General features: G+C 40.5%; 1 protein-coding gene across 1 annotated transcript in view; it reads left to right on the top strand.

The window, feature by feature from the left end:
• The window catches only part of LOC122792707 (dynein regulatory complex protein 11-like), a 785,298-nt gene that overhangs the window by 235,342 nt on the left and 523,432 nt on the right, over positions 1-26,524 (top strand). The window lies entirely within an intron of this gene.

Here is a 26,524-nt window from a genome sequence, read left to right as displayed (position 1 = left end):
ATTTTGTGGATATGCAGGAGGTCCATCAGAATGGGGTCTGATAATGCCCTGTATGCCAGGCATAGATCTCCCCTCAAAAGCCTGTAAGAAACAGAATACAGGGATAGGGCCTTGAGGTGGTCTGCATAGGACATATTACTTGCGCCCTGTATTCTTTTAGTGAGGAATCTCTGTGGGAGTTCCAGTTGTTGGATATGCCTGGTTAGGTGCATACCAAAGGGGTCATTGTACTCAATGATAGGTCTGTAAAAAAGGAGGAGAAAAGTATAGGAGTAAACACACCAAGGCAAATGTCCAGTGGTTTTAACAGTATTAGGAGTTTACGTTCAATGATAGGTCTGATGAATGCCGAATACAGTGGAACAATGACTTCCTTGGACTTAGATGCCATACCTTTGTTTATAAATTGCGCAACATAGAATGATTTCCTCACCACTGTAGACACATGATGATCAAAGGCTAGATTACTATCTATGTGTGTCCCTAAGCCCCTGACTACTGGGTCAACTCTAAGGGGTGTTTTGTCAATATGATAGTTACCAGGGATGGATGACTTCCCAAAGGATACTCTTATGCATTTCTTGGCATTTAGTTTTAGTCTATGGCTCTGACACCAGTTGTTTGTCTGTGTCAGCCCCTCCTGGAGAACATTTGTGTCAGTATGAGATTCAGTGACAGCTCCTAATTTGCAATCATCTGCAAATTTAGTCAGCCAGAGAGTACTGACATTGGCCTTGAATTCTGAGAAGTAAATACCAAAAAGGAGCAGTCTAGGGACTGATCCCTAAGGGACTCCACTGGTGACTGGCCTCTTTGTAGAGGTGGACTCCCCAATTCTAACTTCCTGGGTCCTGTCTGTGAGCTATCCACTGGGTGACATACGGGTTTGTACCTAACCTCATGAATTTGTCAACAATGCCCGAGTGGGGTATTCTGTCAAATGCCTTGGCTAGGAAAGAGAGTCAGGCAGTGTGAATGATTTTGCCCTCATCCATTGCTTTGGTGACCTTCTCAAAGAAGTCCACCAGGTTCAATAAGCATGATCTGCCCTTGACAAAACCAAAGTGGGTTGGGTCAAGTGTCTGGAGGTTTACTATATCTCTATTAATCATCTCCATGATAATTATTTCCATGGCTTTACATACAAGACTAGTGAGACTTATGGGTCTGTAGTTCCCAGGGTCTGTAGATGGCCCACCTTTGTGCAGAGGGATGACTGTTGCCTTTCTCCATTCATGAGGTACGAAGCCTGTTTGGAGGCTACAGTTAAATAGAAAATTCCAGAGGCCCTGACAGGTCATGTTTCATGCTATTTAGACGGCATCCTGGGATATTGTCTGGGCCGATTGATGCAGTGTTCTTGGTCTTAGAGAGAGCATTAAGGACTTGTTCCCTAGTGATAGTAATGGAGTTATTTTTGATATTTCCTGAAGGGACGTTGAGAGAGAAAGGAACTTAATTTATTATCCAGGAGGTTTGCTATATTTTCTAGCCCAGTATAAGTGGCTCTACTTACAATGAGCTCTGCATACAATTGTGTATTGCATTTGAGGTTGTGGACATAGCTAAATAATGCTTTGTGGTTGTTCTTGGCCTGGGAGGTCAAGCATACCTTAAATTTGACTTTGGCAGACTTTGTCATCTGAGTTGTTTGTTTAGTTTGATGAGAGTGCTTTTGTCCTGTGGGGTGCTGCACCTCCTAATTTTTGCCATGATTTTCTTCCTCCTGTAATACATCCGATTGATTTTGTGATTCCATTAGAGTGGCTTGTTTTTTGAGTTAATTCTGTCCTTCATCCTATGGGGTACATCTGCCACTATATGCAGCTATTAACATGCTTGTACAGGGTTTCTGTGAACAGTTCTGCATACGTAGAAGTGCTGTCAGGGTTTAGGGGCTTGAAATTTTGCCAGGTTCTCACTTAATAGCAGGAGCTTAGCCTTAGAATAGTTCCTGAATATTCACGGTTTAGCTGGGGTCCAGGTTTTATTTTTACTTCAAAGGAGACCATTTTGTGGTCTGACCTTGCCAGGGAAGGCATTGCAGTGTGTGTGTGTGTGTGTGGGGGGGGGGGGGTACAGCACTCTCCGATATTGGAGAAGACCAGATCCAGTATGGTTGCACCCCTGGTTGGTGTATTGACCATCTGGTCCAAGGAGTTTATGTTTACAAAATCCAGGAATCTCTGTGCATGTACGTTTGATGTCATATAGGATTCCCAGTTAATAGTGGAGTAGTTAAAGTCACCCATGAATATGGTATTCTGTTGGATGGTTAGTGTTTCGAATAAGTATAAATACATGGTATGGGTTTCCTGGGTCATAGAGGGGACCTATAGCTTGCAAGCAAGTGGTATTGGATTTTACCTATGGCGATTTGAACATGGAGCAGCTCAAGTGTATTGTCCTGTTTGACTAGCCTTGAAGTATATTTATTTTTAATGTAAATAGAGACACCTCCACCTTTAGTCCCTGCCTGTGAAGTAGCTGGTCTAAACGTGTGGTAGGCATTATAACCTTGCACTGATAATGTGCTGTCCCCAGCTTTAAGCCACATCTCCAAACCTTGCATCAAACCTTTGTCTAGAAGTACTTTATGATTTAGAAAAAAAAATGTATGTACCTAGTTGGGTACAATCTACAAATGTTCTTCATCTCACATTGCTGCAGTCCTTACTTATGGGTAGTCCGCTGTCCTCGGTCGGCCCGAATACCAAAGTATTAGGCTGACGTCGGTCATGGGCGCACAGCCCTGACATCAGAGCGTCAGGGTATAAAAGCGCATGACCGACGTCATATCCTCAGTCTTTTTTGCCGCATGGTCCGATGCAGAAGCAGCGTTGCAAGTGCCGTTCGGCTTTCTGAAATTTTTCGTTTTCGGAGTTTCAGACATACCAAGTTGGGCTAAGTACCCCGTTGGGGAGCATTTGTTTTTTCTTGCCTCAGTTATTTACCGGATGTCAGAAAAAGTGAATAATTGTATTTCTTGTGGGAAGCAGATACCGCATAGGGATTACCACTCGCTTTGTATCCCTTGCTTGGGACCGGAGCACGACGTAGTTGGGTGTCGGTTTTGTGCTAGGTTTAATAAGCGCACTATTAAGAGAAGGCTAGATTGCACTAGGTTAGTCTTTGGCAAACAGTGTAATTATAATATGCCGTCGGATCCTCCGACGCCCGCTTCCACGAAGAAGCGTAAAGACAAATCTGTAAAGCCTAGGCAGGATGATTCGTCCATTTCGGACGCCGGTCCTTTAGAGACTGCAGTGGAACAGGTGGATCCGGCTGAAGTTTCTGTTGAGTCTCAGGGGGAAACCTTGATTTTACAGGATGTGGCCTCACAGGAGTCAGGTCAGGCTGAAGGGGCCTCTCAGGTTACTATTCTCCCTTCTTTGCCTAAGGGGGTTAGGCCTTCTGCTACTGTTTCTAGGGCTCCTTCTAAGGGCAGGTCTGTTTTGCCTTCTTCTGGAGTTAGTTCTGGTTCTTCAGGGTCTGTACCTAAGAAGCATATGCTTAAAATGGCAGAAGATTTGATTACTTTAATTAGAGGTTCCATGCCCCCTCCTGATAAGAGGCCCAGGGTAGAGCCAGAGTTGGACATTTTGGAGCAGGCCTCAGATGATTCTGAGTCTTCGGCTGAAGATGTTCAAGATTTTCCTCCTTATTCGGATTCCGATGCAGAGGATTCTACTCCTTCTGCTTCCCCTCCAGAGGATTTTTCATTTTCAGAAACCTTACACTCTATGAGGGAACATTTTAAGTGGGAAGGACAGGATTACTCAGATTCCAGAAAGAGGCTTAGAGAGTTCTTGTTTTTACCACAGCATAGACCCTTGGCTATTCCTCCTGTTTTGGATGTTGTTCAGGATGTTTTTTCGGAGGCCTCATTTAATCCAGATTCTACGCCTCCTGCACCAGTTAAACCGGACAGGTATTATAGGGTACCTGAGGCTCATAAATACCTATATAAGAGTCCTAGGGCGGACCCAGAAACTATTAGTCAGGGGCCTAAGGGTGTTAGGGCTTCTGTTGTAAAGAATCCGGTTCCTCTAGATAAGGAACTTAGAGCTTTGGACAGATGGGGTAAGAAGGTGTACACCTCTTCTACTTTAGCAATGAGGGCTTTAAATTGCCAGTTTCATATGTTGAAATATCAGAATTTCCTCCTTTCTCAGCTAAAATCTAAAGTGGATGCTTTGGCAGAGGGCATAGAGTGTAAAGAATTGCAAGATTTGGTGCATGTTTCTGAACAGGTGGGGAAACATTCTTTGCAGTGTGGTTTTGATGCTTTGCAGGCTTCTTCTAGAGTGGCTGCCACTGGTTCAGTTCTTCATAGGCATGCCTGGCTTAAGGATCAGAATTTATCTGAGCATGTTAAGTCTAGAATTCTGGATGCCCCTTTACAGTCCGAAGTTTTGTTTGGTCCTCCTGTGGAGTCTGTTTTGAAGAAAATGGAGGACAAGGCTAAGTCTATGCAGACTGTTAAAGATTTTTTGCAGGTTCAACCTCCTAAGTTTAGTAGAAATTGGCCTGCTAAGGGGTGGACGTACCCTTCTTCTGATTCCCAGTCTAGGGGTAGATCTAGGCGTGGTAGGGGCAGAGCTCAGAGTACCTTTAGGCCTAGAACATGGAGTTCGCCTGCTCAATCTGCTGGTGAGGGTAGGGGCCAGTCCTTTCGTAAACAGGCCCAATGACCTGCATTTTCAGCTGCCAGATTCTTCTTGCCTGGCAGCTCCTTTGGGAGGAAAGCTAGCTCTTCAAGCAAAATTGGTTTTAATCACCCAAGACAAATGGGTGTTGGACATTATAAACAAAGGTTACAAGTTTTATTTCCATACATTGCCTCCTTTCAAAGGTATGCCAAACTTTCCTCCTCGGCAAAGGATGGAGGCTCACAAACAGATTTCATTACTTCTTCACATGGGAGCTATACAGCCAGTACCTCCTTCAGAAGTGGGTCTAGGGTTTTATTCCCGCCTGTTTCTAGTACCAAAGAAAGGGAACACGTGGAGACCGATTTTGGATTTATCTCTCCTCAACACTTATTTGGACATTCCGAAGTTCAAAATGTTGACATTACAACAGCTTTTGCCTCTGCTGGGAAAAGATCACTGGATGGTAACTCTGGATCTAAAAGAGGCTTATCTTCATGTTCCTATCAGGCCCAGTTGCAGGAAGTACCTGCGTTTTCGAGCTGGGAATTTACATTATCAGTTCTCTGAATTGCCCTTTGGCTTATCTACTGCGCCCAGAGTGTTCACAAAGGTTCTGGCTCCAGTGATAGCCTTTTTCAGAATGGAAGGAATACAAATTTATCCTTATTTGGACGATTGCCTGATTATTGCACAAGACAAGGACGAGCTTCTTCAGCATCTACAGTATGTGATGGTAGTGTTAAGATGCCTAGGGTATTCTGTGAACAAAACAAAGTCCAGTCTAGTACCCTCTCAGGACATGTGCTTTCTGGGTGTGAGACTGAATACAGCTTCCCAGATGGCCTTTTTGACCCCGGACAAACAGAAAAGTCTTTCACTTTATTTCCATCAAATGTCTCTACAGTCCAGGCTGACTGCAAGGACAGTCCTTCAAGCCTTGGGGTTCATGGCATCTTGTATTCTGGTGCTTCCCAATGCCAAATTGCATATGAGGAAGCTTCAATGGTATCTCAAAAATCTATGGACACAACACTGCCAGGATCTAGACACTGTCATTCAGATAATACCTTGCATTCAGAAGGAATTTTTGTGGTGGGCTCAGGAATGTCACCTAAACAAGGGACTCTCTGTGACCCGACCAGAGGCGAGTCAGATTCTAACGACGGATGCCTCGGACAAGGCTTGGGGAGCACACCTCAATGGAAAATGGGTGCAAGACACGTGGCCTGCCAAACTTCAACATTTGCATATCAACTTGAAGGAGATGTTAGCAGTACAATTTGCATTGATGGCTTTCAAGGATTTACTTCACCCAGGGCAGGTGTTGATTCTAACAGACAACACAACTGTCATGTGGTACATCAACAAGCAAGGGGGAACTCATTCGCACCCTCTTTGCAGACAAGCGATGATTTTGTGGGAGACAGCTCTCAGTTACAACCTCAATCTTCAGGCAAGATTTCTTCCAGGAGCACAGAACTCCTTAGCAGATGTATTGAGCAGACAAACAGTGGATCCTCACGAGTGGAAATTGGATCCTCAGGTATTTCAAAAGTTGACAGTGTCATGGGGAACTCCAGACATAGATCTGTTCGCTTCTCCACTAAATTACCAGTTGCCAAAGTTTTGCACAAAAAGGTTTCATCCCACAGCTTGGAAGGTGGACGCTCTGTCATTCAGTTGGAACAATCTTCATGTATATGCCTTTCCACCTCTACCTCTTCTGCCCAAGGTTCTCTTGAAGGCCAGACAAGACAAGCCATCCATGATCCTGATAGCACCGGATTGGCCTCGACAGCACTGGTACCCACTACTGAGGAGTTTGGTCCGAGAGCCTCCATGGCCTCTGCCTTTGATTCCACACCTTTTGTCTCAGGAGGGCAATCACTTTCTCAATGTCAGAAATCAGTCTCTGCATCTAACGGCCTGGCATATTCTGTTTTAGATTCTGGAGGTTCTCAGCTTCCACAACAAGTTTTGAATGTTATTTTGGAGGCCAGGAGGCCTAGTACAAGGAAAGTTTATGCTGATAAATGGAGGAGATTTTTATTTGGAGCAAAGGGAAGGACTTTGATGTTTCCAAGCCTAATTTGAGTGCTTCCTTACAATATCTTACTGAGTTATTAGACAAAGGTTTGTCCTTCTCCTCCATAAAGGTTCATGCTGCAGCCATTTCGGCTAATTATGACTGTGACCTTCCTTTATTCTCTCATCCTTTGTTTAAGCAGTTTCTCAGAGGGGCAAAGAACATAAGACCCCCACGTAGAGCTCCTACTCCTGCTTGGGATCTCATTTTTGTGTTGGAAAAGCTTACTGTACAACCTTTTGAGCCTGCAGCTACTGCCGAGTTAAAGTATTTGTCATGGAAAACTGCTTTTTTGTTGGCCATTACTTCTGCAAGAAGGGTTTCTGAATTACAGGCCCTTATGGCAGTGGAGCCTTTCTTGATTTTTCATAAGGATAGGGTATCTTTGCGTACTAATCCTTCCTTTATGCCTAAAGTGGTTTCTAGTGTGGCCTTAAACCAAACTATTCATTTGCCTACTTTTTATGCAAATCCTCAAAATAAAGGGGAGAAGATTTTGCATACTTTGGATATTCACAGGCAGTTGCGTTATTATTTGAGCAGAACCAAGGAGTTCAGACAGTCTCAGCAGTTGTTTGTTTCTTTTGCTTTGGGTTCACAGGGTAGACCTGTTTCAAAACAAACTATTTCTAAATGGATTGGGTTTTGTATTTCTTTTTGTTATTCCCATCATGGTAAGGAGATTCCGACTGGAATCAGACCTCATTCCACTAGAGCTACTGCAACTTCTACTGCCTTTCTAAGGGGTAGCTACAAAGGATATTTTGGAAGCAGCCACTTGGAGTTCAGTACATACTTTTCTAAACATTACCACCTTCCTCTTTATTCTAAGTCTAGGGCTGGATTTGCCACTGCAATATTACAGGGCATTTTAGCAGCCCCTAATGCTTTATGATTTTGCCAACCTCCCTTTCCGTTGCTTTGGGATTCTACCCATAAGTAAGGACTGCAGCAATGTGAGATGAAGAACATAGTACAGTTTTGTACCTACCATAAATGTAGATGTTCAAGATCCACATTGCTGCAGTCCAATTTCCCTCCCTCCTTCCCCTCTGTAGCTTAGCATGGTTATATGGTTTGGGTGATGGCTGTAGTGGGCATATCTTTTGGGAAGGTACTCTGTTTTTTGGCTGTGACCTTTCTTTTAGGGCCTTCTGACATCTGGGGCAAGAAAAGACTGAGGATATGACGTCGGTCATGCGCTTTTATACCCTGACGCTCTGATGTCAGGGCTGTGCGCCCATGACCGACGTCAGCCTAATACTTTGGTATTCGGGCCGACCGAGGACAGCGGACTACCCATAAGTAAGGACTGCAGCAATGTGGATCTTCGAACATCTACATTTATGGTAGGTACAAAACTGTACTTTTTTGAAGAGTGCTTGGCCTTCCAGGTTAGAAGATATGTGCAACACTTGAATCAAGTAATGGAAGAGGCAAAGAGCTGTCAGTGAACATGAGGCAGTTCTTGCATTTCTAGTGCTATCAGGCTAACAACAGATAGTGTAGTACACTGTGACTGATGTATAATGCCTGGTGAAATAGGGAGTACTTCTGAGTAGTCCTAAAGTGTGTTCATAGCAAAGCATCTATATACCTGGCACAAGGAAAAAAACAATGAATCAGGGTTACAATTTAATAAGTACAGTATCAGTCCATAAAGAGTACAGAAGTCAGTAAAAATGTGTATTAATGACTAATGGGTACTTGAACCAATGATTACCAACTTGGTTTATGTGCTACAGCAGCAGTTTAGTACAAAATATAGGGCTCAGCACCATAACTACAGTTTAATACAAGGTCAGTAGCAGTGTAGGATAAACTAATGTGTATGCCAAAGTCAGTACAGCATAAGACAACTAATGGGTACATGAGTCAGTGATTACCAACTTGGCATGTTTGCCACCAGCAACATAGTAAAACTGATCTAATGACTACCATTGGACTTGGGTTCTGCAAGAGCAGCTCAATGCAAGTGATTTGGCTCAGGTGCCACAGTAACTGATTAGTACAAATCATTACGCTCAGGTGTCACAACAGTAGTTATTACAGTATGAGACAATCTTAGACTCAGAGTGCTTACAGCATAAACAAATGGCTGTAAAAGGTTATAAGGTCAATTATAATATGTTGCAGTTGTTTAAATGCAATGACTGTATGTTGGCTCAGCTACCACAACCGTAAATTTTGTTCACATTTACAAATCACAGTAAGATTAGCTTTATTGCACACAATGCCTATATCTCAACTGGCCAGATAGTGAAATGAGATGATAAGCAATATGCATATACAAGAAGGAGCTTCACCCTAAAAGTTATGGCACTCAGCAAGTGTTCTTAGTTGCACTCAAACATCCTTAGCTGTCTGGAGGAATCCACAGGAATGTATGGGCATGACCAAATGGATACAGTTGTTCTGCTAGTAATAAATATATGTTAGAGATGACGCACTTTCTCAGGGTTTTTATTAGATCCAGACAGTTCACATATTTGGAACTGTTGTAAGTAGTTCTGTATTGTGCAAACAACTCTGCGGATTATGCAATACTTCCCAGATGTAGTAGGGTTTAGTTATGAAGTCAAGTCTGGTCAGGTATCCTCAAGCAGCCTTGTGTAGTCACAGCCCAACCCTGAGTTTAAACAAACAAGCCAGATCACACAGGCCAAAGAAAAAAAACACACCGTCCTTAGAATTAGTAGTAAATTTCACCCAGAAAAATAACCAATCCCCTTTATTACTAGGAGATAACCAGCTAAACCAGTTCTAAATGCAAAGATCTACCACAGTATAAAAGTCAAAAAACAGAAACTTATACTTTCCAAATGTGGTAGGGTTTAGTTCTGAGGTCATGTGTGATCCGGTATCCACAGGCATCCTTGTGTAGTTGCAGCCCAACAGAGTACAGCACTGATGTACTCAGACATACCCGAGTTTAATGAAACAAATAAACCAGAACACATAAGCCAATAAAAAAAAAAATGTTTTCTTTGCAACCAGTAGCAAATTTGACCCCAAACAATAGAAGCTCCCTTTCTCTCATTACATGATAACTTACTAAACCAGTTCTAAATGCAAAAAATCAACTACAACTACATAAATACAGGAAGGCATTTAAAATCAGTATTAGCACACTTTAAGTGCAAAAACAGAAATTTGTACTTCCCAAATGTTAATGGGCTTTGGTTTTGAGGTCAAGTCCTATCTGGTATCCTCAAGCATCCAACTCCAGTTGCGACTCAGCAGAGGACAGAACAGACAGAACAGTGGTGTGGTCTCGTAAGAGCACAGCACAGATGGAGAAGGGGATTAGATGCATGAAAGAAAATGAAGCAGCCAACACAAACGGACAAAAATGCTAGGAGTGGTGGAAATGGAGAGACAAATGTTACAAGCAGAAGGAGTAGTAGATTTGGACAGGAAATGAAAGAGATAAGAGACAATTTGGTGACAGAGAAGAGGCTTTCAATGTGGAACACTCAGTCAAGATTGGGATTAGAAGTCTAGGCTTTTGAGTTAGAAGAGACCACATTTCAGTGAAACAGGTTTTCAGGCTTAGATACAGTAAGATATAGGAGGATGTGACCAAATTGATTCCCAAGGGGAGGGGAAGGAGGGATGGATGTTGTGATGAATGCAGGCAGCAATGACCTGTCAGTGGTAACAGCTGGTGTAGTAGCAATCAGGGCCAGAGAGATAAGTGAGGGGTTAGAGGTAACATCTTCTGAAGTGTCAGCTGCACTAGCACCTAGTGAGCCGAGCAAAGAAAACATTAATGAGCATAATGACTAGCTATAGCTGTGACCAAGGAGAAGGGCTTGTGATATTCGGAGGATGGAGAGCGATCTTGCAGACAGTTGAGCTTTATACAAGGGACAGACTCCATCTTACCATAAAAGTGATAGTGGTGCTTAGCTGCTTAGCAGTGGATTGAAAATATATTGCTCAGTGATAGTATAAGACTCATGAGGAAAAAATGTGTCACAGATGCAGAAGGGGGAGGTATTAAGGTAATAGGTAGAAGATAAAGATACAGAAAATAGAGAAACAGATAAGGGTGAGTAGTATTAATAAGCAGTGCAAATGAGTCTGCGTAGGAAGATGTGGAATTACTAGCAGTGATAAGGGAGGGAGAGAGTGAACACAGCTGGTATTACAGAAGCATAGGCCAGTGACAGTAGGAAGTGAGACATGGGTGGGCTTGGGTATAAGCTGTTCATAAATAGCAGACAAAGGAGTGATAGTGTGGAGTAACACTGTATGTAAAGAAGAGTATCCGATATGAAATCTGAGTAGAAGGAAGAACATTAAATCAAAATGGGACAAGGAAGCAGAGAAGACTATAACCTTAATTAAATGCCCTTGCAGTTAAAATCGGGAAGAGGGGAGTAATCTGAAAGAATTAAGTATCTGCACCTTTAATGAGCTGCTTCCTGTGATCCAGAGTACAGGGCTTGGTTTCCTACACCTCCGTTTGCATACTGTGAGACTTCAAGCCAGTCACTTAACCAGGCAGTGCTCTTGGGTTGCTCCTGAAAAGGGACACTTGTGTCTAGTGGGTTTACCTGGTCAAGAAAGAGTAAAAAAGAGAGGACATTTGGTGGATTGATGCAGACTCATCAAGGTAGAAAAATGGAAACTGCTAGAGATAATAAAGGAGTAGGTAGTAAGAGGAGGGTAATATGTGTAGTTTAGAGTAGGGAAAAGTGTAAATACTAGGACAAATGCGATAATATGGGAATTTAAGAGAAAGAATTAAGTTGCTTTGTGTATAGAGTCAAGGAGGAGTAAGCAGATTGGGAGCAAACTGAGGGAGTAAACAAGTTATGGGAATAGGTCAAGAAGATAGTTCTCAGGGCTGTGGGCCAGTATGTCAGGAAGAGTCAAAAAGACAAAAAGGGAGATGGACAATCTGGCAGTGAGGCTGACTGTTACTTCGAGAGATTAGGCTTATAAGAGCTGGAAAGTAGGGGGTGGGATGGCAGAGGAGTATAGTATAAGCTAGCTAGTAGAATGACAACAAAGATTGTGAGGACAGCAATGATGAGCATAGAAAGTGAGTTACCAAAAAGGATGCAAAAAGAAACACTGGCTAATCAGGTACACATCAGAAATGGAGGAAGGGAAGGACAGATGTGTCGAGTGATATATTGAATGAATTAATCTGTTCAATCTTCATAAAGAAGAAAACCAAATAACAGTGCGTCACCATGCACAAAGGAAAGTTAGAAGGCGTCATGATGGAGTGGGGGCATGACAGAATGTCAAAAACAATGAACAGACCACAGAAGGAAGAGGTGGGGAGGAAATCTGCTTCTGTTAGGAAGGACAAAGAAAAATGACTAGATGGACAATCTCCCAAGGTCCTCAGAAATATGGCTAGTGTGCCTGCAAACCATGAATATTCAGCAGATCACTGGTTCCTGCAGATGTGCCTGAGAAGTGGAATCCTTGTACAAGGTGAGGAGCAGGAAAATGCTGAGAATGCAGGCCTGTTAGTTAAACAACAGTGGTGAAGAATATCATGGAGAGAGTCATGAGGAGACGGTTGGGTTGGTGACATTTCTAGAAGACAGAAATGTCCGTGACAGCAAACATGAGTTTATTGCCAGATGGAACTGCCGATAAAACCTGATGCTGTTTAATAACTGGATTATAGGTGAACTTGATACGTGAGTACCAGTACATGCGACCTACCTGGACATAAGGAAGGCTTGTGGCTCAGTTACACTATGTTGCTACACAGCAGAACAGTAGGACACAGTATGTTGTGTTGAGGGAATTAGGAAAATAACTAGTGGAGTACAGCAGGAGTCTATTCTGGGTCTAATACTCCTCAATGTGCTTGTCTCAGACATGCCTAAAGGGAAGAGAGAGCAGGACCAATGCCTTCACTGATGACACAAAGATGGCTGCAGCAAGGGATATAGGGAGATTCTAGGGAAGGATTAGAAAAGGCTGATAAAATGGAAAGAAAGAAAGGTCGCAGCTGAGGTTCAGTGCAAACAAATGCAAAGTACTTCACTTTGGGGTCAGTGCAAACAAATGCAAAGTACTTCACTTTGACTGCAACACACCTGATATGAAACTTTAGCTAAGGGAGTGTAACTGATGCCAGTATAGCAGGAAAAGGATCTGGGTGTGTTAATCACACCGGGATGGAACTGCCAGGAGCAGAAGTTGAAGACAGTGTCAACAGCAGATTGCTGGAGTACATACTCAGGGGGATAAACTCTAGAAGAATTGGGTAGTTCTTCCACTCTAGAGGGTTATGGACAGAAAACACCTGATATAACATGTGTAGTTCTGCATACCTTACAAACAAACAGCAAGCCACTGGAAGGAATCCAGAAAAAAAAAACACCAGAAAGACAGTGGGATGAAGATGAGGGGATAGGATCAGAGTCAATAGGAACCAGAACTCAGAACAGAATTTAATCACCTAGTCCCTGTATGGTTTGCTCATTGGTTCTTTAAAATTTATTTTAAATGAGTTTCAATTTGTTGGTTGATTAGACTAATTATAAATATGAAACCTGATTGATTTCATTCTGATGAAGTCAATATACTGGTTGGAATAAAATTTTTATTTTACTTTCTATACGAATGTTGCAATTTTATTTAATGTGATTCAATACTTGGAACTATATGAACCCTTTGGTTTTGGTAATTGATTTGGATTTTGGTTGGGTTGCATTGTCTTTCATGCCAGTTTTTTGGTTCTTGGTCTTTTCTTTGGCATAAGTTTTGTCCCGGGTTGATCACATTGTTTTTTGAAAAGATCTTACATTGACTGCTGCTATGTGGAACCTACTGAGAGACTGTTTTAACCACCGTCATCAGTTTGCATAACAAGTGCTGTTTGTATACTTTTGAACCCGGTATTATTTCTGAGAGTTTCTGCAGTCTGACCTGGTTGTGGATAGTAGCGATTGTTTCATGGACTTTTTACTTTGGTACAAGTGTCAGGAATTAATATTTGGATTTTCACCCACGGATGTCAGCTTGGGCAGTTACTATGGAAACAGATGAGTCACCCAAAAGTGATACACAGCCAGGGGACATAACACATTTTGTTGAACTACTATCAGACCAATGTAATCATATAATTTCCACTTTGACCACATTTTCTTACAGTTCTGTTAAAAACTACCCATGGACAATGACAAGTCCTTTACAGGACAACTCAATGATTAATAGCTGTCTGTGGAATGGGAATGGAATAGTCCAAGGCTTTGTACACAACACATCTCATGAAGAAAACAGTTTGGGAAGAGACACACATGGGAGTCAAGCACCAGCAAGAGAGATATGATGTACTGCAGAATCTTTTCATTCTAGATGTCCAAATATGAGGAAAAAGGATGTATTTAAGGCATGCCTTAAGGATAACTTTTCATTTTCACAGGGAGTTACTCAAGAAAATGACTCGGCTAATTCTATGAAATTTGCTCTGTGAACTTTTGAGAGGAAACTAATTAAACTGCATGCTCTACAAACAGAAAACATTTATTTAAAAGAATGTATAAAGCAGAGACATATTACAAAAGCGTTGAGACTTTTTAATAAAATTTCGTTTTGGAGTTGTCAAAGGTTCTAGGAATACTTTCAACTTATTGAAATGTTTGATAGACATGGTATTTGAGTTTCTAGAATTTATTATTAAGTTTAATGTTTCTAAAATAGAATTTTTGCTTCAGGAGGTCACTGTGTTAAATGATGCTATTTCTAAGGATTTATAATTTGATTTTTATAAAAACACATACAAGTATTTCACAATTTAGATGAATATGTTGATTTTATAAAGAAGAAGAAACTTAAAAACTGGTGAAGGATGAATGGGATTATCAAGACGAAAACGCATATCCACTCAAAGTTCAACCCAAGTTTACCAGTAACAACAACAGTGGGTTAAATTATTTAAACAGTGGAACCCATTTTCCTCATGGTAATTGAGATAATTACGAAGTCTCAAATCACAATTCACCAGCTGAGGTTTTATAAGGCACTCCCATTTGACCCTTTTACTTTCCCTCACCCTTCCAAGGAGGTCCAAGAGGTTGAAGGGGAAGCATCAAAATCAAACAACCCACAGACCATTTTTGACCCCAGTCCAATTACTGGCGTCAAGGGAGGGTGAGGGGTGGCAAGAAATGGAAGACAGACAGACCCCACAAGATTTATTAACCCCTTTACTTTACATTGAAATGCTTATGGATGACAATATAACATATTTACATGAAGAGAGAGTCTTTATTAGTAATGGCTTCCACATTTTTACCTACAGTGATTTGATTATTAATAAAGAATAGTTTACATTGTTTGAAAATGGAATTAAGTTTGTGCCCAGATGAAAAGTTCCTATCTCTGATGTTTTGATGGAGTTTAAACTTTATGTTAGGAAATTGAATTTTTCTGTCTTGAATGAATCTTCCAGTTTTTTGGTTGACACTGGGTGTTTTAAGAAAAAAAAAGTGTGTACAATCCACTCTTGAATAAAACTATTCAGATTTTTCAAAGGACGTTTGAAAAAGATTTATATGTAGCATTGAATGCTCAATGCAAATATGGTTACAACTTAGCATTAGGTGAGCAGGTTTTAGACACTTTGACAGAAGATAAATCTATCTGAGTTAAGAAACCTAATAAGGGTGGGGGGTAGTTATAGCCAACCACATTGATTATGTTGGCAAAGCTTTTGATTTATTGGAAAACTAAACTAACTATTCTATAGAGTCAAGGAACAAAATTAATATTTATAAGAAATTGATATGTATCTAGAAGATGCCCAACTACAGGGTCTAATTTCACCTGACCTTCAGCACTTTATTTCCAACAGGCATCCAATGATTCCATCTTTGTTGGGTATCCCAAAAACTCACAAGGATGTACTCAATCCCCTGTATAGATTAATAGTTTCAGCATAGGCGTCTAAGACCTATCCTCTTGCTGTAATTATAGATAGAAAACTTTAAAATATTTTGGATAACTATTCACTTGTCTTAAAAGATTCTTGGGACTTTTTAAAGAAATTATCACCAGAATTTTGTGGGAAAGATATCAGTTTTCTTACTACAGATGTAATAAATCTTTTTACATATATACCTCATGACATAGAGTTAACATTTTTTCATGATGTTTTGATAGATTTTCAACACTTGGAGAATAATGATGTGAAACTACTAATGAATTTAATGGAGATTGTTTTATACGGTACATTCTTGTTCTTTGAGGTGAGTTTTGTAAGGAATTGAAAGGGATGGTGATGGGATCAGCTTGTGCCCCCATCTATGCTAATATTCTCAAACCTACTTTCCACAACAGTTGTGTTTTTTTTTATAGGAGATACCTGGATGACATTTTTGTCATTTGAAAAGAGAATGAAGTTCTTAGAGACCAATTTCTGGAATACATCTCAACCTCCACTGATTTTTTAAAGTTCACTCATAAGCAGTCATACACCACACATTTCATTCATAAGCATTCATACAGTACCACCCATTACCTTGATGTAAGGGTTTCATTGGAAAGGGATAGATTTGCTTATTTACAGGAAGAACACTTTTTCCAACAGTTATCTACACATTAAAAGTAGTCGCCCGTGGCATGTTAAAAAAACCTAGTTAATGGACAGTTCATAAGAGCATCTTGACTGATAGCTAATGACAATGATTTTCTCACTGAATTGACCACAATGGTAAACATGTTTTTGGAGAGAAGATATTCCCTTAACCACCTGTCCCTGTTACTCCTAAGGAGAGTAAGGAGAAGAGAAACATAACTGTTGCCCTGTTTTGGGTTCTCTCAACATCCCACCACCAGCTAAAGCTCCTATAACTAATTTTTCTAACTCAGTGATTTTCAAGTATAGTGATAGTGCTCCATTAGTAAAAAAGGGCTGTGATGAATAATTGGACTGTTCTGAAAAGTGATGATGCAATTTTCAAGTAGTGGGCAATTCAACCAATTATGTTTTCAAAATGGATAAAAACAGCAAAATAATCTTAGAAAGCAACAGTGACCATAAAACGGAGTTTAAAGAAAGTTATTCAATGAAAGGGACAACAAGGTGGGGTGACTGTAACTTTTGTAAATATATTTTGGAAAATGATTCTATAGATTTGAATAACTATTGTGGTTCCAGAATTATATTTGAGAGAGGAAATTGTGATTCCAAAAGACTAATCTATTTAGCAATGTGACACATGTCATTCTCTTTGCGTAGGGAAAATGGAGCACAAACTTAAGAGGAGAATTTATGAACAGTTATATGCTATATAAAAGTCAAACATTACCAATGCTCTGTTTAAACACTCTTTAAGTTGCGTTAGCTTTAAAATGTTTACTTTTGGTATACTGGAAAGAATTCCTATTGATATTAGGGGGAATCATTGGGAATCCAAAATAGAATTTAAAGAGCTAGTACGGCAAATTAGTGTGGATGCCACCTCCTCTCTATGTTTGAATAAAAATGTGTGTATTTACTCGTTCTTAAAAATGTGGTCTGCTAAGCTGCGCAAGTTGAAGTTAAACACAATTTTTAATGTTGTTCTGATTGGGTTCAACACTACAGGCATTATTTTATATTCTTGTTTCTGGTTTCTTAGGTTTTACAGTATTTTTATATATCTCAGTTTGTTTATTTCACACTGTATGTGTATGTGATATATTTTAACCCTGACTTTATTGTTAAATTGATGAATTAATGTTGCACTGTTCAATTTAATCACCTATTTTCTGTATGGTTTGTTCATTGGTTCTTTTAAATGAGTTTCAATTTGATGGTTGATTAGACTAATTATAAAAATGAAACCTGATTGATTTCATTTAATTCTGATGAAGTCCTAAGTTCCTGGACGAAACCACTCAATATACTGGTTGAAATAACATTTTTATTTTACATTATTTATGAATGTTGTGATTTATGTAATGTGATTCAGTACTTGTGACTATCTGAACCATTTTGTTTTGGTTAGATGTTTACAAAATTCTTGCCAGTAGTAGGTTCCCATTTGGAGCTACAGAGCATCAGACTGGTACCTGTTTGGATGACTGGCTCCAAGTGATAACAAAAATATCTCAGTAGACAAAAGGGAGTTTCTGCTTTACATCTTGTGGTCTTTAGAGATCACTGTGAATTTTACAATGTCCTAACTTGCAGCCTCCTAATACTTGACTTTGATGTGTTATTTTCATGAATGCCAGAAGAAGAAGTCAGGCATTTTAAGCTCTAGAAAGACGTGAATACATTTTTCAGTGGCCCATGGTCTTCTATCTATGTCATATCTCACTGAGTTTAATGATAACTTGAATTGTGATCATAACTCATGGCAAATACTATATTATAGGTTCATAGGTTCATAGGTTCATACTAGGCTATCTGCCCAAGGGCATTTATAAGCCTAGCCCATAGTTATGTGGCTTTCGCCACCCCTTTAGTTTGAATAAAAACTATGCCTATCATTTTGCTGTGCCTCTGTCAAGCAGTGACGCTGAAGTAATCCCTGGGGTATATCTGCAATCTCCCATCCATTGGTCAAGATTCCTCTTGAACAAGACCAGAGAGGTGCTCTGCCTCACATGTACCGGGATTTTGTTCCACAGCATAGGGAGTCTCTGGGTGATGAATCTGTCCCTCCAGCACGTTCTATTTATAACCGTGTCAAGGTTTAAGTCTCCCGCCCTTGTGGTTCTGAGGGATCTAGATTTTTGAGGTGAAGCATATTCATCAAATCTGGGTTTGACATGGCCTTATATGTCAGGCACAGGTCACCTCTGAGCAAGCGGTATGAGACTGAATAGAGCTGGAGTTCTTTCAGTCGGGCAGCATAAGACATATTTTGAGACCCTTTATCCTTTTGGTGAGGAACTTTTGGGGCCTTTCAAGCTGCAGCAGGTGTCTGGTCAGATACATTCGAACGGGCATTGTACTCAATCATAGGTCTAATAAGTGATGAGTACAGGGGACGATGACCTCCCTTGATCTAGATGTGAATCCCTTCATGATCAGGTGGGTGATATAGAAGGTTTTCCTAACTACTTTAGCAACATGAGTGTCAAACGAAAGGCTACTGTCAACCTGGGTCCCCAGATCTCTGATGACTTTTTCTGTGCTCAGTGGATTGCCACCTATATGGTAGCTAGGGGTAGCCTTGTTTTTCCCAAAGGGTATGACTATGCATTTTTTGGCGTTTAACTTCAGGCCATGGCTCTGGCACCAGTTATCCATTTCTGTGAGGCCCTTCTGGAGGATATCTGTGTCAGATGTGTTTTCGACTATGGCGCCCAGTCAGGGTGTTCATTTCTTCTGCTGTCTCCATCAGTAACATTAAACACAGATGCATGAGCCATTATGGACTTGCAATGGACTATAAGAGTATAAGGATCATGGGCAGTGTCTCTGTGTATCACCTTGATGGACAAGAGCACATAAGTCACCTGCTTAGTCATGCTGATTGTTTCATACCACTGTCTGTGGTATTAGGGAGGTTCTGTCTTTCCCACTTATGTAAGATGGTGGCATGAGGGGCTTGCTTCCCCAGAAAAATTATTTTGTCAAGTTGCTCTGTTACTTTATTTGTAATGATATATGAGGTGGCTTAGTTATGATCTCTTACAGCAGAGCTAATGAAAGGATATCTCATATGACCCAGTGAAGATTTCACAGGCCTGCAAGAAGGTTCTAGAATGGTCATCCTTTTCACCAACTTGCTAGTTGAAAAGCCATTTCTTCTGCTGTCTCCATCAGTAACATTAAACACAGATGCATGAGCCACAGAAAGAGATGAGCAAGAGATGATTCTGTATAGCTTGTATAGCTCATGGTCTATGCATGGGCTGCTTATGATTCTGCTTTGCATATCTGAATTGTGGAGGTGAGAGCAGTCCTTGCTTCCTGCAGAAATATCTCCCACAAGTCACATCTCCATTCACTTTGAAAATATGGCAGTACTGGGGTATTTCTTCAAGGCAGAGACCTACTCTTATCCCTTACAAAGGGAAACCATGAATGTTTGGATGTGGGCCTTCAAGGGTTAGTTTTCTATCTGCTGCTCTCAACCCAAGGGAAGCTAACTGCTAATAAGACAGGGTCTGAACATCTATCATGATACCTAATGAAGGGCCCCAAAGTCCTTCAGGTGCTAAAAAATAAATTCAAAAAGCAGGGTGACATGTTTTCTGACAACTTTACCTCCTCTGCCAACACCAATTGCTACTGGTGTTTTCTAAACTTTTTTATTCCAACAACAGTATTTAGAATTCTTTAATACATGCTTGCTGCAATTGTCTCTACATGCCTGACCCCCGTTTCCTCTTTCAGCAAAGTTTATTCTCAAGGACAGACAACCTAGGGCAAAGGCAGTTCTGGTAGCTCCTTACTGGCTGTTACTCATGGCCACTCTATTTCATTGTCCATTTTAGAATTGCCTCTTAACTTATTCTTCAATGGGAATCGCATAATTTAAATTTAAACTTATTTTACATCGTTAGCCCTGGATTTGTGCTTCCTACAGCTCATTTGTTTGGTTTACTTCAATGGGAATCTCTCTACATCTCCATTCTGTAATATTAGTAATGTGGCTGCTCCAGTTTTAATAGTTCTATGATCAGGAAATTTCTCTTGCTGAGTAAGTTCAAATATTTCTTCACTGCATCCTTCCGTGCAAATGACTTACTGAGAGAATTGAAAACAAAAGTCTCTGTTTTGGATTTCTGCCCAGCTCAGGTCTTCTTTTCAGACCCTTTTGCTGTAATCCTGCAGTAGCTTTCATACGTTTTTGAAGCTAGCATTTGCAATCTTTGCATAAAGGTGTAGTCAGCATTTACTTACATTTGAGTGGGTTTCCTCTGCATGCTCTGTTTTCCTCCTGTATTCTGGAGGCATCCAGTGGCTGGATGAATTGGCCAAGGGTGAGTATGTCCTTGTGAGTGTGTGGCATGGGGGAGCAGAAGTGGTGGAGCTGACCAGCCGGCAGTGTGAACTTTAGCTCTAGATGATTGCCACTGTTGGCATAACAGCCCAACCTTATGTGCAAAAATTGTAAAAGGGATTGTGGATGGATGGATGTAAGCCATAACTCTTTGGCAATTCTCGAGGCTTCTAATGTATTTATGTGAGACATATTTATTCTTAGGCCTCCAATTATGAGTCTAGTTACCCTAAAAGACATTTTATTTATGTTACAGAAATCCAACAGCAGCTGTTTGTCTCCCCAGGTATGTAATCATCCTACTGTAAGTTTTTGCATTCAAGTAATCCAAACCATCCTTCAGGTCAAGCAGGTCTCTGCCCTCCATATCAAGCAGTGGAAATTTCAAATTTTCTCTTGAGCACTGGGAACCCACAGACACTTGTCCTGCAACTAAAGAGACTAAACATTAATTAATCCAAACCATCCTTCAGATCAAGAAGGTCTCTGCCCCCCATATCAAGCAATGGAAATCTCATATTTTCTCTTGAGCACTGGGCACCCACAGACACTTGTCCTGTAACTAAAGAGACTAAACACTAATTAATCCAAACCATTGTTCAGGTCAAGCAGGTCTCTGCCCCCCCCCCCCATATCAAGCAGTGGACATTTCAAATTTTCTCTTGAGCACTGGGCACCCACAGACACTTGTCCTGCAACTAAAGAGACTAAACACTAATGTAGGTGCTTAACTTCCAAGTGTCTAGACAGTAAAATACCTTACCTGCATTAACTTAAACAAATGTTAGTGAATGCATTAGTACATTTCTGCTGTATAGTTCCTTACTCAACCCTCTGTACAGATGAGTACATCACCAGGAATAAACAGCTGTATATTGCTCTCCAGTTAGTGCCCCCCACAAACTAAAGTCAATTTTCTTTTGAGAAATATTCAAATCTATAAAATAACATTTCATTTCCTCTCCTGTTTCATGTGTAACTAACCCCAGCTTTAATTCTATATCCTTCTAAGAATGTCAGAAAATTATACTCTGTGCCCATAACATAGTCTATCCCTTAGTGCAAACATACAGTTTAAATTACAGTTAAAATTTCAGTTTAACATATAACCATTTAAGCTAACACTACATACTTACCAAAGCCTAAAGAAACAGTTGGAGTCAGTGTTAGCCCGCTTCACTCACCCTCGCTGCACTCTGGCTTGCTCCGTTCCCTTCCCTGCCCCCTATTCTCACCCGCCCCCACTACTTCTACTTTTATTCTAACCCCTAATCACTTGACCAGTAGTTCAACTCCTAATTCTCTAACAACTAGCCCATCCCACTCATCCTACCTCCCCCCACCCTCCAGTCTAATTACATTCCACTCCCAACAACACATTCCCAGACAACACACCTCTACCCTCACACACAACCAACCATGAATCCTAGTTGTACTACTCACTCAAAGTAGATTCATGTTACCCACACTCACATTCCTATCACTAGCTCTACTATCGCTAACCTTCCTAACTTCCTTACAAACAAACCTACCGCTGCATAACTACTTCTGTCACACTACCCACACTAGCCCACCATCTCAAACCCACTCACACTTCTACATCTGCCCTACAATCTTAAATCTTACAACTACATATTACTCACTAACAAAAATGACACCATCTCATCACACTAAGAAAAACTCTCATAGACCTAGCTCACAAACAATTAATTTTAAAAAAACACATACTGATACTCCTACAAACTCCACTAACCTCTACAAACTCCGCTAACCTCTGGTGACATTCACCCAAATCCAGGTCCCCTCTCAGCCAGACAAACATCTGACCTGCTAATCCTAAATCTCAACATAAGAAGTATTACCAACAAGCTAACAGACCTACATGCATTCATAGCTCACTACAACCCTGATATACTCACCATTATAGAGACCTGGCTTAAACCTAATATCCAAGATGAAGACTTTCTTCCCCCAGGGTATAATACACTTAAATCTGATAGAACAAACAGGAAAGGAGGAGGAGTAGCCATTCTCTTTAAAAACATCCTAAACCTCCAGCTCCTGCACACCACACCACCCACTTTTCAAAATGCTGAAGTCCTATTTTTTGTCCTATCCATAAGAAACACCAAGAAGATCAATATAATATGCTGCTACATACATCCACGCAACAACTCACTCATAATAGAAGACATCCTACACTGGACAAAGGACAATCTACCTCAGGAAACAATCCTACTAGGAGACCTTAACACTGACTGGGCAGCCTGTAACTCCAGCAGCCCCTCTACACATATCAATCTGTATGGGTTCTCTCAACTAATTGAAGAACTAACTAGAATAGATGAGAAAACAAAGAGAGAATCCATACTGGACTGGACACTAACCAACTATCCCAAACAAAACTTTAGAGTAGGCTGTCTCCCAGATGACCTAAGTGATCATCTCCCCACCTTCCTACTCCACAAACACTCCAATCACCCCAAACCAGTAGTTTACAAATTCGTACGAGATGACCTTAACCTTACCCCACAATATCTAAATACTGTCCTAAGCCACTGCAACTGGGAACCACTACGGACACTTTGGTTAGACCAGGCAGTAGACTACTTCAATACTACCTTCTCTAACATCCTTAACAGTCTAGTTGCCAGCAGAAAGATCAGAGTTAAAGCCAACTACGCACCCTGGCTAAATAGGGACACCAGAGCCTTACTAAAAGCTAGAAATAATGCCTGGAAAATCTGGAAAACTGACAAAACCCCTAGCTCCAGACAATACTATCAACAGCTTAGAAAGAAGACCAAGGCTAAATCCAAAATAAACAAAACTATTTTCTTATCACCCAAAGGAAATATTCAAATAATCCGCAAAAATTCTGGCATGCCATTAACTCCCTACTAAAGCCAGGCAAAACCACAACTCCAGCACCCAGCTCTACTAACAATACCCTATACATAGCTTTTCAATTTAATATCCATTTTGCTAAATACATCTTAGCCCTGTCCAGTCAAATAACCAAAAATATTCTACCTCAGTCACAACCTAACCTATCCCACACCACCCTGTCTTTCAGCCTATCACCAGTGCCCACCTCAACTATCAAAAAACTCCTCCTAAAACTAAAGCCAACCACACTGGCAGCTGATAACATACCTGCTGCATACCTAAAAATGGCTAGTGACTCCCTATCATATCCTGTCTCCATCCTTCTCAACCGCTCCATACTAGAATCCTACATACCCAAACTCTGGAATGTATCTCACATCATTCCTCTCCAAAAAGGAGGTAATTCTTATTAATACAACAACTGACCTATTGCCATTCTTTGCCCCTTATCCAAAATTCTTGAGAAATGCATCCACTTGCAAGTGATGACATTTCTTAACACACACAATCTACTATCTACCACACAACACGGTTTCCGTCCACATCACAGCACTACCACAGCCCTTCTATCCTTCACTAATTATATAAACCTTCACAGGAATGATAACAAATATGTATCAGCCATTTTCCTAGACCTCTCTAAAGCATTTGATATGGTCTCCCACTCCATTCTACTAGACTCACTAACATTATTATCCTTCACCTCCTCTACTATAGCCTGGTTCAGAAGCTACGTATCTGACAGGCAACAATCAGTCCAGTGGAAAGGAACTCTGTCTACACAACTTCCAACCACCATAGGAGTCCCACAGGGCTCTATACTGGGCCCGCTATTGTTCTCTATTTTCACAAATAACCTCAATAACTCTACACAACATGCCACACTCATACAATATGCGGATGATTCATCCCTGATCTGCTCCGCCTCATCTCCCACCACCTTACATACAATCACTCAAGATACCTTTAACTCAGTAGAAAAATGGATATCTGGTATCCAACTAATTCTAAATCCCAAAAAGACAAAACTGCTACTATTTCCCCTAATAGATAAAAAAAACCCTCTCCTTTACCATAACATCTAAGGACGGCACCACCATCTCCCCTTCTAACCTCACCAAACTTCTGGGCATTGAAATAGACAATAATCTCCACTTTGATGTTCACATCTCACATACCATAAAACTAGTACACAAAAAACTAGGCTCCCTATACAGGCATAAGTCCTTTCTCTCACAAAAAGCAAGAGTCACTCTTGCACAAAGCCACCTCTTCTCAACTCTATTATACGCAGCACCAATCTTTACCTAAATCAGACAATGTGACCTAGACAAACTAGAATCATGCTATAATAAAATAGCCAAGTTTGCTACTAACTCAACCTATAGAACCCATCACTGTGCTGCACTAAAAGAACTAAAATGGCTTGAGCTACCACAGCTACTTAACTATCACTAGCTGGGCACAGCCTACAATATTCTCAAATATCCTGAAAAAACCCTCATTATCCAACCTACCTACTGTCTATACTGCAAACCGGTACCTAAGATCCAGTGAAAAATCTCTCCTCTCCATCACCAAGGCTAACAATAATGCAGGGAAAGCACTCTACTTCCACACCGTTGCCAGAAATTGGAGCTCTCTTCCCCTATCCGTGTCCACTGCCCTCTCCACATCCATATTCAAAAACTCCCTCAAATCACACCTTCTTAGTAGTTGACATGCCCTTGTATCACATAACCCTACCCATACTACTATTATCTCCCCAAACTCCTCTCTGATCACATGCTGGATCTCTGATCCCCTGTAGGCTTGGTCATCTGAAAGGGTATTTTTAACTGTAGAATCTTACTTGATATATTTTCTTCTCTTACCAATGTATAACTGACATTGTCTTTTTACCCATGTTCTCTATCTTCTTTTACCTGGAGTGTTTTATTAATTTCTTGTTATATTACTATGCTCAGCATATATGATAAAACCTATTTTGTGCATTATGATGGATGTACTGTAACTGACATTGTCTTTTACCTATGTTCTATATCTTCTTTTACCTGGAGTGTTTTTATTAATGTTTTGTTATATTACTATGCTCAGCATACATGATGTAACCTGTTTTGTGTATTATGCTGGATGTATTGTATTTGTATAACTTGATGATGGAGCTTTTCTCCCTGGTCCTCTGCTGAAAATGGACCTGGTCCAGTCGGAATTTCCCGGTTAACAAATGTAAAATAAAAATTAAAATAAATAAATAAATAATATTTCTCCATTTGAGCTGGCTAGTTCAGTACATCTGAAGATTTTTGTCTTAGATATCCTTATTTTTAGTAGATATCTCATCAAAGAGAACTTATTTACATGTTTTTTTTTTTTTTGTCGAGAACATGCATTTACTTCACCTTTCTGAAAAAAAGAGCTTCATTACAAGCTGAACTAGGCAAGTCACTTACCAGTTTTCTCAAAATACACTACTCAAGGATAGCATCTCCTTTCCTATATAAATGTATTTAGACAGCTAAGGTGCTGTGTTCTTAAAATGAAGCTCTTAAGAAAATATTACTCATTTTTTTCCCAAAAAGACATGAAGGCAAAATGTTGTCAAACAACGCCTTTCAAAGAAGCTTTCTGAGTCATTGTTTAAGTATAGCAAGACTTTGCAAACTCCTCCTAACTCGTATTCTACATGAGTTGTGTTTTCCTACACAGTTTTTTTTTGCAGTGCTTCTTGGATGATACTTATGCAGCTGCTACTTAATCTTCGGGAAACACCACTGGAAAGCATTACAATTTAGAAATGGCCTTTAATTTATGGACTTGCTTTATGACATGACTTTCTTGGATATGCTGCCTTTAGACAGCCACTTAGGAATATAGAGCTGCAAACAATCTTCCTGCATTGCAGTCATTTCTCCCCAATATCACATCTGAAAAACTGTGAACACTTAGTATAATAGAGGATCTGT

This window comes from Protopterus annectens, chromosome 2.part0 (genome assembly GCF_019279795.1).
Source record: "Protopterus annectens isolate FY-2018-M chromosome 2.part0, PAN1.0, whole genome shotgun sequence".
In the NCBI taxonomy this organism is placed as follows: Eukaryota; Metazoa; Chordata; order Ceratodontiformes; family Protopteridae; genus Protopterus; species Protopterus annectens.
This window is presented reverse-complemented; position numbering and strand designations above follow the sequence as displayed.